Genomic DNA, 14,055 nt, shown 5'->3' with positions numbered 1-14,055 from the left:
TGAAGCACTGATACACAGATGAACCGTAAAAGCATTGTGCTAAGTGAAAGAAACCGGTTACAAAAGACCACGTAATTTTTTATTCCACTTATATGAAATATCAAGAATAGGCCTATCTATGGTGATAAACGGTCGATGAGGGCTTGGGGGGTGAGGATGTGCAGGACTGTGGGGGGTGGGGAGGGACTGCAAATGAGTACTGGTTTTCTTTTGGCAATGATAAAAATCTTTTAAACTTAAATAGTGGTGATGATCGCCCAACTCTGGGAATATGGTACACTGTAAATGAGTAAATTTTATGATATGTGAATTACATTGTAATAAAGATTTTTTTTTAAAGGAAAACACTATTAAGTAGCTAGCAAATATTGACAATAGCAGCTTTTATTTTGTGGAACTTCTACAAATTCCAAAGTTGATACTCAGTCAATACTTATTGATGTGAAGTGTTCTTTTTTAACATAGAAAAAGGCATCAATTAATTCAAATTATAGATGGATTAAATAGTAATTTATTTATTCAAAAATCATTTAGTGAACAGTCATTCACCCACTCTATGCCAAATACTGAATTGGGGGGGGGGAAGGAAAAAGTGATAAATGTGGCGTTTCCTATAAGGTGGGGTAGGGAAGGGTGACAAACAAAATATGAGTTAGAAAGTGGTAAAAGCCATATGAGTGGTTAGTATCCTGGGGGTTAGGGATCAGCTTGGCGAGAGAGGGATCAGGGAAAGCTTAGAGGAAGAGGTCAATCTTGAGCTGGAACTTACTATATGGCTAGGGCTTAGATGTGTGTAATGAGAGGAGAGGGGGTGGAGGCATACAAAATAAGTTAACTTCTGCTTTACTTACATTTTGCAACATTAAAGATAAATAAATTGGTCTATGAAAGATTTGCTATGATAAGCCTTCCCATTACATGGGATAAATGTGCATTTTGCAAAGCTGTCACAAAATTCTATATCCTGTTTTAATTCCAGTAAACTTACTGCAACACTTTTTGTATAGGTTGTAACTTAGAAAAAAGATGATCCAGATACCAGGAGAAAGGAAATCAATAAACAGGTAGAGTGAAGTGAAATTTAAGATCCAAAGAGAGAAAATAGAATTTTTGAGAGGGTAATATTCAGACTAGATACTGTCTTAATATAATATTTCTGCTCAGTAACTTTTTTTCCACAATTCCTCTGGTCTTGTAAAAGACTAGAATTGGTTTGGTAATATTTAGTCTTAAGGTTTTCCTGACAGGCCAGGGTAATAAATTGTGTCCTTGGTTAATAATAAATTTCCAATAATAAATTGCTTGGCAGACATTGCTTTACTTCTCAAAGCTCTCAAAGCCTTAAATAATGGCCACATTTCATGCAGAAGAAACCTTTATTTGGTGCAGTTCAAAAGCTTATTCCATTGGAAAGTCCAATATGGAAAAGTAATGTCATGTATATTGCCTTTTTTGAAGAAACCTGCAGCATTGCTTCTCAGGCTCTCATTTACCCAGTGGGGCAGAGATGGGGCAATAGTCTGCATCTCCGCCTTAGAGACACATTCGAGCTAATTGACTTCCTTCATATCACACAATTTGTTACAGATCCACTCTTAGAATTCTGTCTTCTAACTTAAAGTCCAGTGGGTTTTCTATCAGACACTGCTGACTGTGGTTTGAACATTTATATATAGAAAAACCATAAGGAAAAAATTCTCAGAGCATTGAACTATTTATCCCTGACTACTGTCATATCTAAGTACTTGGGCCCCACTTGCCTCCCCTGCTGCCTGTCCTCCTCTCATCTGGGTTTAAGATTTCCCCTTTGAAACTTAAAATCACTATACTATACTCTGAAAATGAAACTTTCCTTCTTCATGCTCTCTTTCTCTATGTATTAAGGGAACTAATACCTTCCAAAAAGAGCTGTTCTTACATCAAAGGCAAGCTGAGCCCCTTTCTTTGGCAGTGCACCTCGCCATCACATCATTATGAGTTTCCATCTGTACGAGAGAGAAGAAAGACACTATCCTCCGAAGTTCTCTACATTAAAAAAAAAAAGCAAACAAACAAAAACTCTAAAGTATCAAAGACCATTGCCTTGCAAAAAGATAGTTCCATGAACTTATTAAACATTATAGTATTAACCTGGAATCATACAATTATAATGCACACATTGCTGACTTCAATATGAGGTGAATTTGACCAATAAATTCCTGAAAAAAATAAAATATCCTTCGTAAGGCATGATCCTAGAATGACAAGCCCAGAAAGCCTATAATTAGTATATTCTTTCTTTTTACTAATGATGAATATTATTGTTGAAGTTTCTGATTGAGATACACACACACACACACACATATATGGCAGTGTCTTACAAAACTAAACTTACTCATGCCATATGATCCAACATAACAAAATAGGGAGGAGATAGTCATGAAAATTACAGTCCTCGTTTCTATAAATGGTCACATATTTACAGCTACCTTCTTCCTTTACTTGTTCTATATTCCCTTTTCCTTCAGCAAGCACATCAACGGGTTGTGGCTGGTAAAGACCCAGGGGAATGATCCAAAACTTCATGCCTGAACTGTCTGGGCCATTAGTAACTCTACTCGAATTGGGTGCGTGTAGTTTTCCATTGACCTTAATCACAGAGCATGGTAATACTAAGGCACACTCTAACAGATCTCCTGTATCATACACTGGGTGCCTTAAAAAACAGGAATTTATTTGTCATTGTTCCAGAGACTGGGAAGTCCAAGATCAGTGTACCAGCATAGTCATGATCAATTCCTGGTAAAAACCTTTTTCCGCCTTATGGACAGCTGCTTCTGCTTTGTCCCCACATGGAGTAGAGAAAGAATGTAAGCAACTTCTTTGCTGTCTTTTCTTAAAAGGGCACCAATCTCATCCTAAGGGCCCCACCTTTGTAACTTCATCTAAATAAAGCTAAATGTCTCCCAAAAGCCCCATCTACAAGTATAATGACAGTGAGGGTTAGGGCTTTAGGATATGAACTTTGGGGGAAACAGTTCAGTCCATAGCTCTAATATTCAAAATGAAAAGGAATCATCACCACAGAAACTAACCATTTAAAGAATTATAAAAGGATATTATGAATAACTTAATGTTAATATTAATATATCAGGCATTTCAGATGAAGTGCACAAATTTCTTTATGACGCAAACTACCTAATATGATTCATGAAAAAATAGAAAACCCAAGTAATGCTATACTTATTAAATACATTGAATTTATAGTTAAAAATCTTTACATAAAGAAACTCTAGGCCCAGTGACTTCACTAGTCCTATCATTTAATCCTATAAGTCACTTTCATAGTTTATTTTAGCGTTAATAGAGAACTGTTTTAGAGAACAGGTAAAGAGAGAATACTTATTTATTTTATTAGGTCAGTATATCAGGTATCTATTGCTGCATAACAAGTTTCCCTAAAATTTAATGGCTGGAAAAATTGTTCATTATTTCACAGTTTCTGTGGATCAGGAATTCAAGAGAAGTATAGCTGGGTATTTCTGGCTTACAAGGGTCTCTTGTAAGAGGGCAAGGAAGATGTTGGCCAGGTCTGTAGGCACTTGAGGGCTCAACCAATAGAAAATTTTTGACAAGAGGCTAAGGTAATTCCATGAGGAAAAGAAAGTCTTTTTAACATATGGTGCGGTATCAATTGGATATCCACGTGGGAAAAAAATGAACTTACAATTTTTGAACCTTATGAGCCTTAATTTTTACCTCATACCACTCACAAAAATGAACTCAAAATGAACCATTGACCTAAAGGTAAAAGATAAACTGTAATACTTCTTAAAAACTAAAAGAAAACATAGGAGAAACTATTTGCAATCATAGCGAAAGAATAATTTTCTTACATAAGATATTTGAAAAATATGAACTATAAAAGAAAAAAGTTTAAAATGGAATCATTGAATTTAAAATTTCTGCTCTTTGAAAGACTGCATTAAGGAAATGAAAAGGCAGGGGACAGCCAAAGAGAAAATACTTGCAATTACATATGACAAAGTTCTTGGCTCTAAGTATATATTTCTTATAACTTACTAACCTGAGTATTTCCACCTAAAAAATGAACAGGAGATTTGAACAGACACTGCACAAAATAAGATATATGAAAGGTTAGTAAAAACCAGAAAAGATGGTCAGCATCATTAACCATTAGGTCAATGCAAATTAAAACTGCAAGGTATCACAATACAACTACACACACACACACACACACACAAAATGACTAAAATTAGAACAATGATTATACCATTGTTAGTTAAGGATGTGGAACAACTGGAATTCTCATACCTTGTTGGTAGAAATGTGCCTAGCACAACTACTTTGGAAAACACTTCAGCAGTTTCCTAAGGCATTAAATAAACACTTGACATATGACCCTGCAATTCTCGTAGGTATATACCTAAGATAAATTAAAATATTTGTATACACAAAGACGTCTACGAGAATGTTCATGGGAGGTGTTAGGAAAGAAGTCATTGTGGACAAGTCACCCTTCTTCGGGATCGTCCATCAGTACCTTGGGCTTGGAACATTCTTCTACATGGAAGCCGTGTGCAAGGTATTGCTTGGCCCCATATTTTCTTCTTTATTAGGAGAAATTTCTCCCTGTTCTGGGTATGCTGTGAACTTCCATGCACTGTTAAAGCATGTGTATCATGTGGCACACCTGCCCATTCCCACCAGAATATCTGTCATCTGCAGGAAGAAACCAAGTCTTAGCCTGCATTAGCTATTGGAAAGGACTTGCTGGCCACAAGAGACCAGTACACCCTACAGATGCTAATCTCACTGTGTCTCTTCTTTCTGTGAATACATCTTGTTACAATCAGTGCCTAGAGTGTGAGTCCTCCTTGGTGACTTCAAACCCATAGAAGATGCATTGGGTCAAGTGTGTGGGCTCCTACTTGCCGTGAGCAGTGGTGTGATCTCTCATCACTCTCACAGTAGGAATCTGCACTTGGGATGGGTAGCCAGATCTTCCTGCTCGACAGGTTTTAGCCCAAACTGGAAACAATCCAACTTTCTTTTCTTTTAAAAGAAAAATAAACTGTAGTTTATCTATAAAATGGAGTCTTAATAAACTGCTAATACATCCAAAAACCATGAACGAATCTCAAAAATATTATGCTGAGCAAAATGAGCCAGACACAAAAGAATGCTAGTATAGTGATTTTCATTTATATAAAATACCAAGAAAGGCTAATCTAATATACAGTGACAGAAAGCAGATTAGTCATTTCCTGGGTTTGGTTGGGGGTTGGGGTGAAGATTGACTAAGCAGGGGCACAAGGAATCTTTTGGGGTGATGGAAATGATTTATATGGTGATTGTGATGGTCGTTAAATAGGTGTGTGCTTTTGTTGAACTGTACACTTAAAATACGTGCATTTTATTGATTATAAATTATACCTCATTAAACTTGATTCCAAAAATTAAATAAATGTAAATAAACTAAATATTACAATGAAAAACCAAAGACTGTCAAATTTTAAATATCTGTTTTATGCCATTTAAAATGACATTTCCCAAACCAAAAGATTCAGAAATATTTAAAGGAATAATCAGAATAAGACATAACAGACAAGCATTAACAAAATAAAGTTGTTATAAACAATGAATTAAAGATATAAATACTGAGAGAGATGACCATGATCGATTAAGTTGGGGGAAAAAGTGACCCAGGATATAGCATATTGTGGGTGTGTCGATTTGTCAGGGACTCACCAAGAAAGAACACAATGGTAGGGCTTAACAGATGAGTACACAGTGAGGGACTATTTACGTAGGAAGGGCAGGGCTAAGGGAGTCAATAAAGAATGATGGGGCACCGGGCATAAGAATGACAGGAAGCCACTGCTGCCTCTCTGGGTGGAAGAGAAAAACTGAGGAACACAGGCTTAGTGGCCTGGCAGCAATGGAAGAAGGGACTGTGGTTGGGAGAAGGGTAACAAAGAGGCGTAAGTTCCCCCTCCCTTTCTCTGATACTCTTCCAGCACCACTAGGAAGCCAAACCCTGGAAAAGCCTGTGCGATCAGCACAGACCAGCCTCCCAGGCCACCGGGGATGAAACGGCAGAATGTCTGAGGGGCACAGGGACAGGTGTAAAACGATCCACCCAAACACCACTCTGTCAGACACCAACACACAAAAGTAACACACAAAAAACAAAAGCAAAACAAAACACCAGAAATCGGTCTCACGGGTGCTCTCTCTCTCTCTCATCTGTTTTATCTGTTAATATGTTTTTACGAACCTGAAGAAACAACTGGAAAACCACAAAATTATTGATATTGATTTAAACATGAAACATTAGAATTTAAGACGGGTTGGGGAGGAAACTATCTTAACTTTTTATTTATTCATATCATTTCATTTGTTTTGATGTGCATATATCAGCTTTGCACTTTATGAATATACACTGAAATAAAGTGGTATTGTACAAAATACAAATGCATAAACATGCATGCAAAATTAAATTTCACCAGAACCGTAAATATTGACAGTGCTTCTGGTTTGTCTTGTTTCTTTCTATTATAAAAAATTTTTCAAAAATATTTTTATCTTAGTTTTCTTCTTTTCATCAAAATTAAATTGACAATAAAACTGCTTCAAACAGAACAAACATGCTGTAATATTAATAAATAGCATTGTGACTGAACTTATAGTGAAAATCCATGCCCAGCGGATCCATCCATGTGGGGCTGATATGCTGGTGCGCCTAAGAATCATGGTTACTATCTTTGAAAGTTGCTAAATTTAAAATTCGTAGGTATAGAAGTACATGAGTGAGAGTATGTGTGTGTGTGTGTATTCACACATATATGTATGTGTCTCACATATGTATATTTTTTATTTAATTGGAATATTTTTATACAAGGTGGAACAAGAATTCCCTTCTCAATTAAACCCTGTTTTCTCTCTCTAGACATTCTTGTCTATTATTCTGCATGGTTCCTGGCTCTAGCTTCTCCTTTGTTCATCATTATTGTTATCTTTCCTTATTTGTGATTCTCCTTGGTTACATTTGAAGTGGATTTTGGGGAACATTCCCTATTCTGGGGACAGAATAGTTTGCACAGCCTACTTTCTGCTGGAGCAAGCTTGAGAGCCAGCAGGTTGATTTAATCTGGACTTTTGGGTGTTTTTTTGGCAATATAATTCAATCAAAACTTAGTACATTTCTTTCCCTTCCTCCCTCCCTCTTCCTTCCACCCTCCCTCTTTCTCTCTCTTTCTCTCTTTCTTCCTTCCTCCCTTTCTTTCTTTCTTTCTTTTTCTTTTTCTTTTTCTTTTTCTTTTTCTTTTTCTTTTCTTTTCTTTCCTTTCTTTCTTGATACAAAGAACATCCCTGAACCTAACACCCAACCCCTAGATCTAAAACATTAAAATGAAGTTCCACTAATGTTCTCTTTCTCTATCCATCCATCTCCTGCCTTCCTCAGAGGCAGCTAGCCCCTATCTTAAATTCTGTGTTTATCATTTTCTTCATTTTCTTTCCTACCTACACACATACACACTTGAACAGTGATTTTTTTAATTAAAATTGTTTTTAATTTTATAAAAGGTCTTTATGCTGAATGTAACCTGTGGCCCCGTTCTGGTATTCAAGTACAACGTAATCATGTTGTTGCAGCTGTCTGTAGTTATTTGCTTCCTACACCGTGTAATATTTCATAGTGTAAATATACCAATTTCCTCCCTCTTTTCTTTTTTTTTAGGGATTTGTTTATATATTTGAGAGAGTGCGTGTGAGTGGGGAGAGGAGCAGAGGGAGAGGAAGAGAGAGAATCCTCAAGCAGACTCCCCGCTGAGTGCAGAGCCCCAACATGGGGCTGGATCCCAGGACCCTGAGTTCACAACCTGAACTGAAATCAAGAGTCAGACCCTTAACCAACTGAGCCACCCAAGGGCACCAATTTTCCCCCTCTTTTCTATGGTAAGTTCCAATATTCTGCTATTATTAGCAGTATTGTTATATCCACATTTCTGTATATATTTTCTGGTACAAATGTGCAAGAGTTTTTCTTGGGTACGTACCTAGGAATAGAATTGCTGGGTCTTCGGTTATATTCAGCTTTATGAGGCAAAAATAAACTGTCTTCCAGTTTATACCAGAACCAGCCATATTGAAAATATTCTTTCAGCTCACACCATCTCTAATAGTATCATAAGATTCCTCAATTTTTGCCAAACAAAGGAGTATAAAATAGGATTTATTTTGGTGATGTTTTATTCTTTATTTACTATTTGATAACTTATTATCTGTTTCCTTCCAGCAGAATATAATCTTCATAAAGCCAAAAAAAAAAAAAAACCCTCAGCAGGTTTCTGATCTGTTTGCTTTCAGTCAATTTCATGTGCCAGGAAGCACACTCAAAGTTTATTCTTAGACATAATTCTGAAACCAAATTGATTTATTTTCTTCTAGCCTCCCTGCCCCTCTCTTTTAGTATAATGATGAATACCTTTAGGCCATCTGAAATAAAAGGTGGAAAGATCATACTCTATCTGATCTCTTTTGTAGGACTAACTCTCTTTGTTCTCTGAGAAGTTTTACTGAGACTTTGATGCTCAAAGTATTTTTCAAACTTATCTCTCACTGTCTGAAGTCCAGGAACAATTCACCTTTCCTAGCCTTGGAAACTCCAAATGTAGAGTCTCTCTATTTCCTCTTATTTCTGCTTATAAGCCAGTCAATTCTTCCTTGAGTTGATCTATTGTAATACTTCACCAAAAGGGAGGTGGCCAATATAAACAGTCTTATTTTTTCCAGTCGCTTCTTCTAAAGCAGTGGTTCTCACTTGGGGGTAGTTTACCCCCTCAGGGGGCATTTGGCAATGTCATAACTAGGCAGATGTGATGGCATCTAGTAGTAGACACCAGAGATACTGCTGAACATCACGCAATTAGCAGGACAGCCACCCTAGCCTAACATGTCAGTTGTGCTTCTTTTGCGAAATCTTAATCTAGAGAAAACCAGCTCAGAAAGTACATTGTCTGCCTTCTGACTTATTATAGGTGATAGTATGAAATGTTTTACCATTGCATACCATGACTTTCCATCTTCTCAAAGTTTCCAACTATATTTTGCTAACTAGTGCTAAGGTAATGTTACGAATTTTTTTTTAAGGTTTTATTTATTTATTTGATGGGGGTAGGGGGAGAGTATACAAGCAGGCGGAGCGGGAGAGGGAGTAGCAGGCTCACCACAGAGCAGGGAGTCAGATGCGGGGCTCCATCCCAGGACCCTGGGATCATGACCTGAGCTGAAGGCAGACGCTTTAACCGATTGAGCCTCCCAGGTGCCCCGGTAATGTTCGAAATCTTAAGACTTTTGTTACATTAATACCTCTCTTCAAGGTCATAATTTCTGTGTCCGGGTTGGTCTAAGGGCTGTAAGAAAAATTTGAAATTTCAGTGACTTACCACAATAACAAAGGGTATAATGGGGCTGTTTGTGGACAATTAGCTTTCTTCCAAGGCATGACTCAAAGACTGAAGTTTTTACCTTCCCCAATATTTCAGAGTCCTCCACTGGGAAGGCAGATAAGGGAAGAGAGAGAAAAGGTAGGCAAGAACATGGGAGGATTTTTAGATTTGAAATGACACATATGATCTCTATTTACTTTCTTTGACTTGCCACCACATCTATCTTTGTTTGTTTCTGATGTTCATAGAAATGTCTCTTGTTTTAAGCTCTTTGACTTCTTAAAAAGAAATTACACTGTACTGTTCTTATTTCAAAGGCACTTAAGCTTTTAGGAGAAAATGTTCATTGATTAAGGAAGAAAATAAAATTGCTCACTCTTGGATGCTTATTGCCAATTTTTCCTGTATTTCTATTCCTACAACTCTGTAGCATATTATTTTTTTCAGATACGTTAATACCTTCATTCACTGGCCTGTAAGTTAGGTAAGTCTGCTTATCTCTATTCTGACTCGTGTGTAGGTTTTAAAGCTGAATATTTAGAGGATAAACTTATTCTCATAATTTCTCAGCTCTTTATAATCATCTTCTTTCCATATAGTCTTTATTCTGGCAAAATTATATTTTGCTTTCTTGACTTGAGTGAGAGGGTGCAAGGATTTATGAATTCCCATCTCTAGAAAGAAGCCAGATTACAGTGTCATGAAAGGATTTTTTCCTAATTCAGCAGACAATGCATTATCCACATCTGAAGACGTCAAAGTACAGAGGGTTCTAATGGGGTCTGTAAAGAATATAAAAAACCACCCCATGAGAGAAATAGCCAGTCATTGGATATCTGCCCCTCAGAGAACATCAGATGGGAAAGAGACAGTAACAGCATTAGCAGCTTAAACAGGCCACATCTCCCTTCTCATTAACTTATTCACTTACGCAGTAGATTTGGTTTGAACACCGTCTGTGCCAGGCACCATTCCATAATCTGGGGATACATGAGAGAGCAAAATGAATAAAGATACACGCCCTCTTGGAGCTTACATTCTAATGGGAGAAAGGCAGACAATAAACATAATAAATAAATTATATAGGGTGTTAAAAGTTGGATTTTGAAATCAACAATCATCTTGACTGAAATATATAGCCATTTTTCACTGGATGAAACATGGAAGCAGAGAATACTTTTTCCAGAAAAGTGCCTCTGAAAAGAAGGGAGATACAAATCATGAGGTCAACAGCAGGCCTTTATTTTTCTTTAAAATAAGAGAGATTAATCTTTGTTTATATGTTAAAGGGAAAGAGTTTGAATATACAGAAGAGAATAGATCAACTAGTGGAATGAGAGTTCGGAAGAAGTGATGGGGATAGAATTCACATCAGGAGATTGAATTGTCTTTCACCAGGTTCACTGTGAAAGAAGGATTTCTATACTAGTCACTTGCCAGACCTCCCTTTCCCTTCCTCCCGCCTTGCCCTCCCCCACACATACACAGTCTGTTGGACCTTTTGTCTACGTGGAGCATGGTATTATGTTGCCACATTTGCTAATAACATACAAAGGATTATTGACATTTTTGACCCCACTCCTCAACTGACAATGTAATAGAATAAAGCTTAGTAACAAACATGGCTTCCAGCAATGTACTCCATTTGATCCCTGTGGTAATTCATAGAGTCTCATTAAGAGCCTCTCAGATAGATGGATTAAGATAGAGAGAGAGAGAGAGAGGTAGACATAGAGTTAGAACTGCAAGCCTATTCTCTTGTGTGACTTCACAGGGAAAATATTTTCTGAATTGAATGTGAGGATTTCAGGATGTTTTCATTTTCTAATTGTTTCTCAGAAATTGAGATGTCCAGTTCCAGCTTGTCTTTTTACATCTTACAATGGCTAACTTAAAAAAGGACAGCAAGTGACAATAAGAATTTAAACAACTTATCTTAAATATGCTTTTGAATCTGAGCATATGATTTACCTGATCCTGTCTTTAAAAATCTAGTCCACTGTTAAGCTTTTGTATATGTTCACACCACTTCATTTTTTTTCTTTGCAAATGGCACTGATCACGTGAAAGGAAAATAGCAAAGGTTATCCTACTCTGCAAATAAGGTAACTCATCTAATTCTAATAACTATGGTCTAATCTTGGCTCTTCCAATAATACTAAAATAATTGAAAACCACACCATGAACAAGTCTAAAAGCACCAAAGTGACATAAAACTAATTAATCACTATCAATTTAATATGTGCCCTATCCGTTCAACCAGCTCAGCTCCTCTTGACTTTATGGATGATATTCACTCAGCTCACTGAGCACATCAATTCTCCAGAAAATGGAGTTCTGTCTCTCCTCCACTTACAAAAGTAGTTTAATACTGTGAACTCTTTCTATCATAATTCTTCAGGTCAATCCCATCATCTTTCAGAGACCACCTCCTCCTCAAATGAGTGCATGAACCAGTGCTGTGATTTGCATTGCAGTGTTTTGAGAGTATTTCTGGGCTACATTTCCTTTCTAAAATTGTTCATCTTCTTTCAAGATCGCATTGAAGACCTCTTCACTGGCATTTCTATTTCTCACGAAGCACCAGAAAGGTCAATGATAATTTTTTCCTTTATTTATGTGATGTAGGTGGTATTGTGTACCAGATGTAGTTAATCTATTCATAATAAAGAACATGTCCATCATCCTCAATGCTAATATTTTTTATTCAATACACGGTAAAGCACATTAATTATCTTTTATTTCTAGCTTGAACTGAAAACCTATAGACTCTTTTTAGTTTTCAAGTAAATAAAACCCACTATATGGCCTCAGGCAAGTTGCTGAAATGTACAAAACAGCCATTTCTTTATCTATTACAAGGGGGAAACAATACCATTTATCCCATGTAGTAAGGTATCTGAAGTGTTGGATAAATGTTATCTAGTATTTTTATTCTTACCCTTACTATTATTACTCAGTTACTCTCCATCCTGAATGTGTTACGAAGCATAGCGGACCTGCTCTGCAGGAGGAAACAACAAGGAGCATCTAGACTGGATGGTCATCACATTGGCAATAATGGGGTATGGGCTGTGTGAGAGGCTGACGATTATAGGAGAGTAAGAACTTTAAAGTACAAGCTAAAACTCCTTATGACAGGATCACTTAGGTCACGAAATATCGCAAATCTTGTCAGCATGATGTTTCAGGGTCATTCCCTTCTTAGATATGTGCCCTAACCTTTGGAAAAGAAAGAACTCTTCATGACATTTGCACATTTATATAATATTGAACTTATTTTTCCAAGCCAGATCTTTCCTCCACAAAGATTTGGAAATATATCTCTGTCTTAAGAGTGGTGTTTCTAGGGGCTCCTCCCTTAAGAGGTCTGGGACTCTGCCAACTTCATTGGAGTCAGTGTGTGTCAGCCAGGCAAGTTTCCATTAATATTTTATAGTGACTCAGGGCAGGATAGCAGGTTTTATCACCCCCAGTGTTTAAAATATATAATTTATTGAGAATAGAAGGTTAGAATATGAAGCAATCCTTATATCATTGTTTTTCAAACACATGGTGAAAATAGTGCCATATGATTTGGGATATGCTGCAGCAATCACTATTTTTCAGTCCCTGAGCCCCAAGCCGGTGGAAAGATTGTGGCAGATAAAATTTGTCTTCAAAAACATTCACTCTGTGGGTAGATTTATTTCTCAGCCTCCTTAATTCGGTACTTGGCTATGGGGTTTGTTTTGGCCAGGGAGGTGTTAGGAGGCAGGGTGGAGGCAGCCTGAAGAAGAGTGCTTTTGTGACAGGCTTGCTGCTGGGGCCTAGCTTTCACCCTGGAAGAGTATGCCTGGGATTGCCAGCCTGCCCCAGCAGGAGGCTGGAGAGAAGCTGGGGCACGACCGAGCTCTTAAGGTAGCCCAGGCTAATCGGCTGCACACAGCCACCTGAGATAAGTGATGACTGTCTCCATCCTCCGAGTTTTGGAAGTTTGTTGCACAACATTTTTTGGCATGCAGGAGTAGTTGACAATAATCACAGCATGTCACATTGAACTATGGGGCACAGCTTGTATTGGTTTCTATTCTTAATTTAATGAATGTTTAGTTAAGCTCAACCCAGATACCAAAGAACCATCGTAGGTGATGCTGACAAATACAGCACATAAAAGGGGGGACACATGCAAGACCAGCTAGAGGGCTCACTCCCTTTCTGTATCATAAAACTCTTGTCTAAGGTGTTACTAAAAATGAATAAATAAATCATACCACTGTGATCGTGCTGAGCACATTCTGTGAGAGATGCTGTTGGTGACCTGTCCTCGTCCCCACCTGCAGCTCTTTCTCCCAAGTCAGTTTCTGTGCTTGTTCCACGGATGCCCTTCAGACCTCGTCATGGCCAATAGGATGTAAAGCAGGAATATCCAGGTGGGGCTTCTAGGATAAAGTAAAGTCTTTTTAAATAAAAAGACTCAAGTGCCGTTTCCCTAGTGGCAAGCGCCTTCAGCCACACCCGTCCTCCCTGCGGCAGCGGAAGTGCAGCAGCCATTTTTTGTGACCACGAGTTGACACATGAGGAGAAGGCCAAGAGATACAGAGACAGTGGCTCTACCGTC

The 14,055-nt window shown here is 37.7% G+C and overlaps 1 long non-coding RNA gene across 1 annotated transcript; it reads right to left on the bottom strand.

Annotated features, from left to right (window-relative positions):
• Positions 1 to 9,304: 9,304 nt before the first annotated feature.
• On the bottom strand, positions 9,305 to 13,734 carry LOC109488988. Its single transcript, XR_002141904.1, has 3 exons — positions 13,709 to 13,734; positions 10,387 to 10,435; positions 9,305 to 9,419 (listed from the first exon to the last, which is right to left on the bottom strand). It is a non-coding gene; the product is annotated as an uncharacterized LOC109488988 (long non-coding RNA).
• Positions 13,735 to 14,055: the final 321 nt, after the last annotated feature.

Source organism: Ailuropoda melanoleuca, chromosome 2 (assembly GCF_002007445.2).
Source record: "Ailuropoda melanoleuca isolate Jingjing chromosome 2, ASM200744v2, whole genome shotgun sequence".
In the NCBI taxonomy this organism is placed as follows: Eukaryota; Metazoa; Chordata; class Mammalia; order Carnivora; family Ursidae; genus Ailuropoda; species Ailuropoda melanoleuca.
The sequence above is the reverse complement of the archived record's forward strand: the minus strand, read 5'-3'. Positions and strand labels throughout refer to the sequence as shown.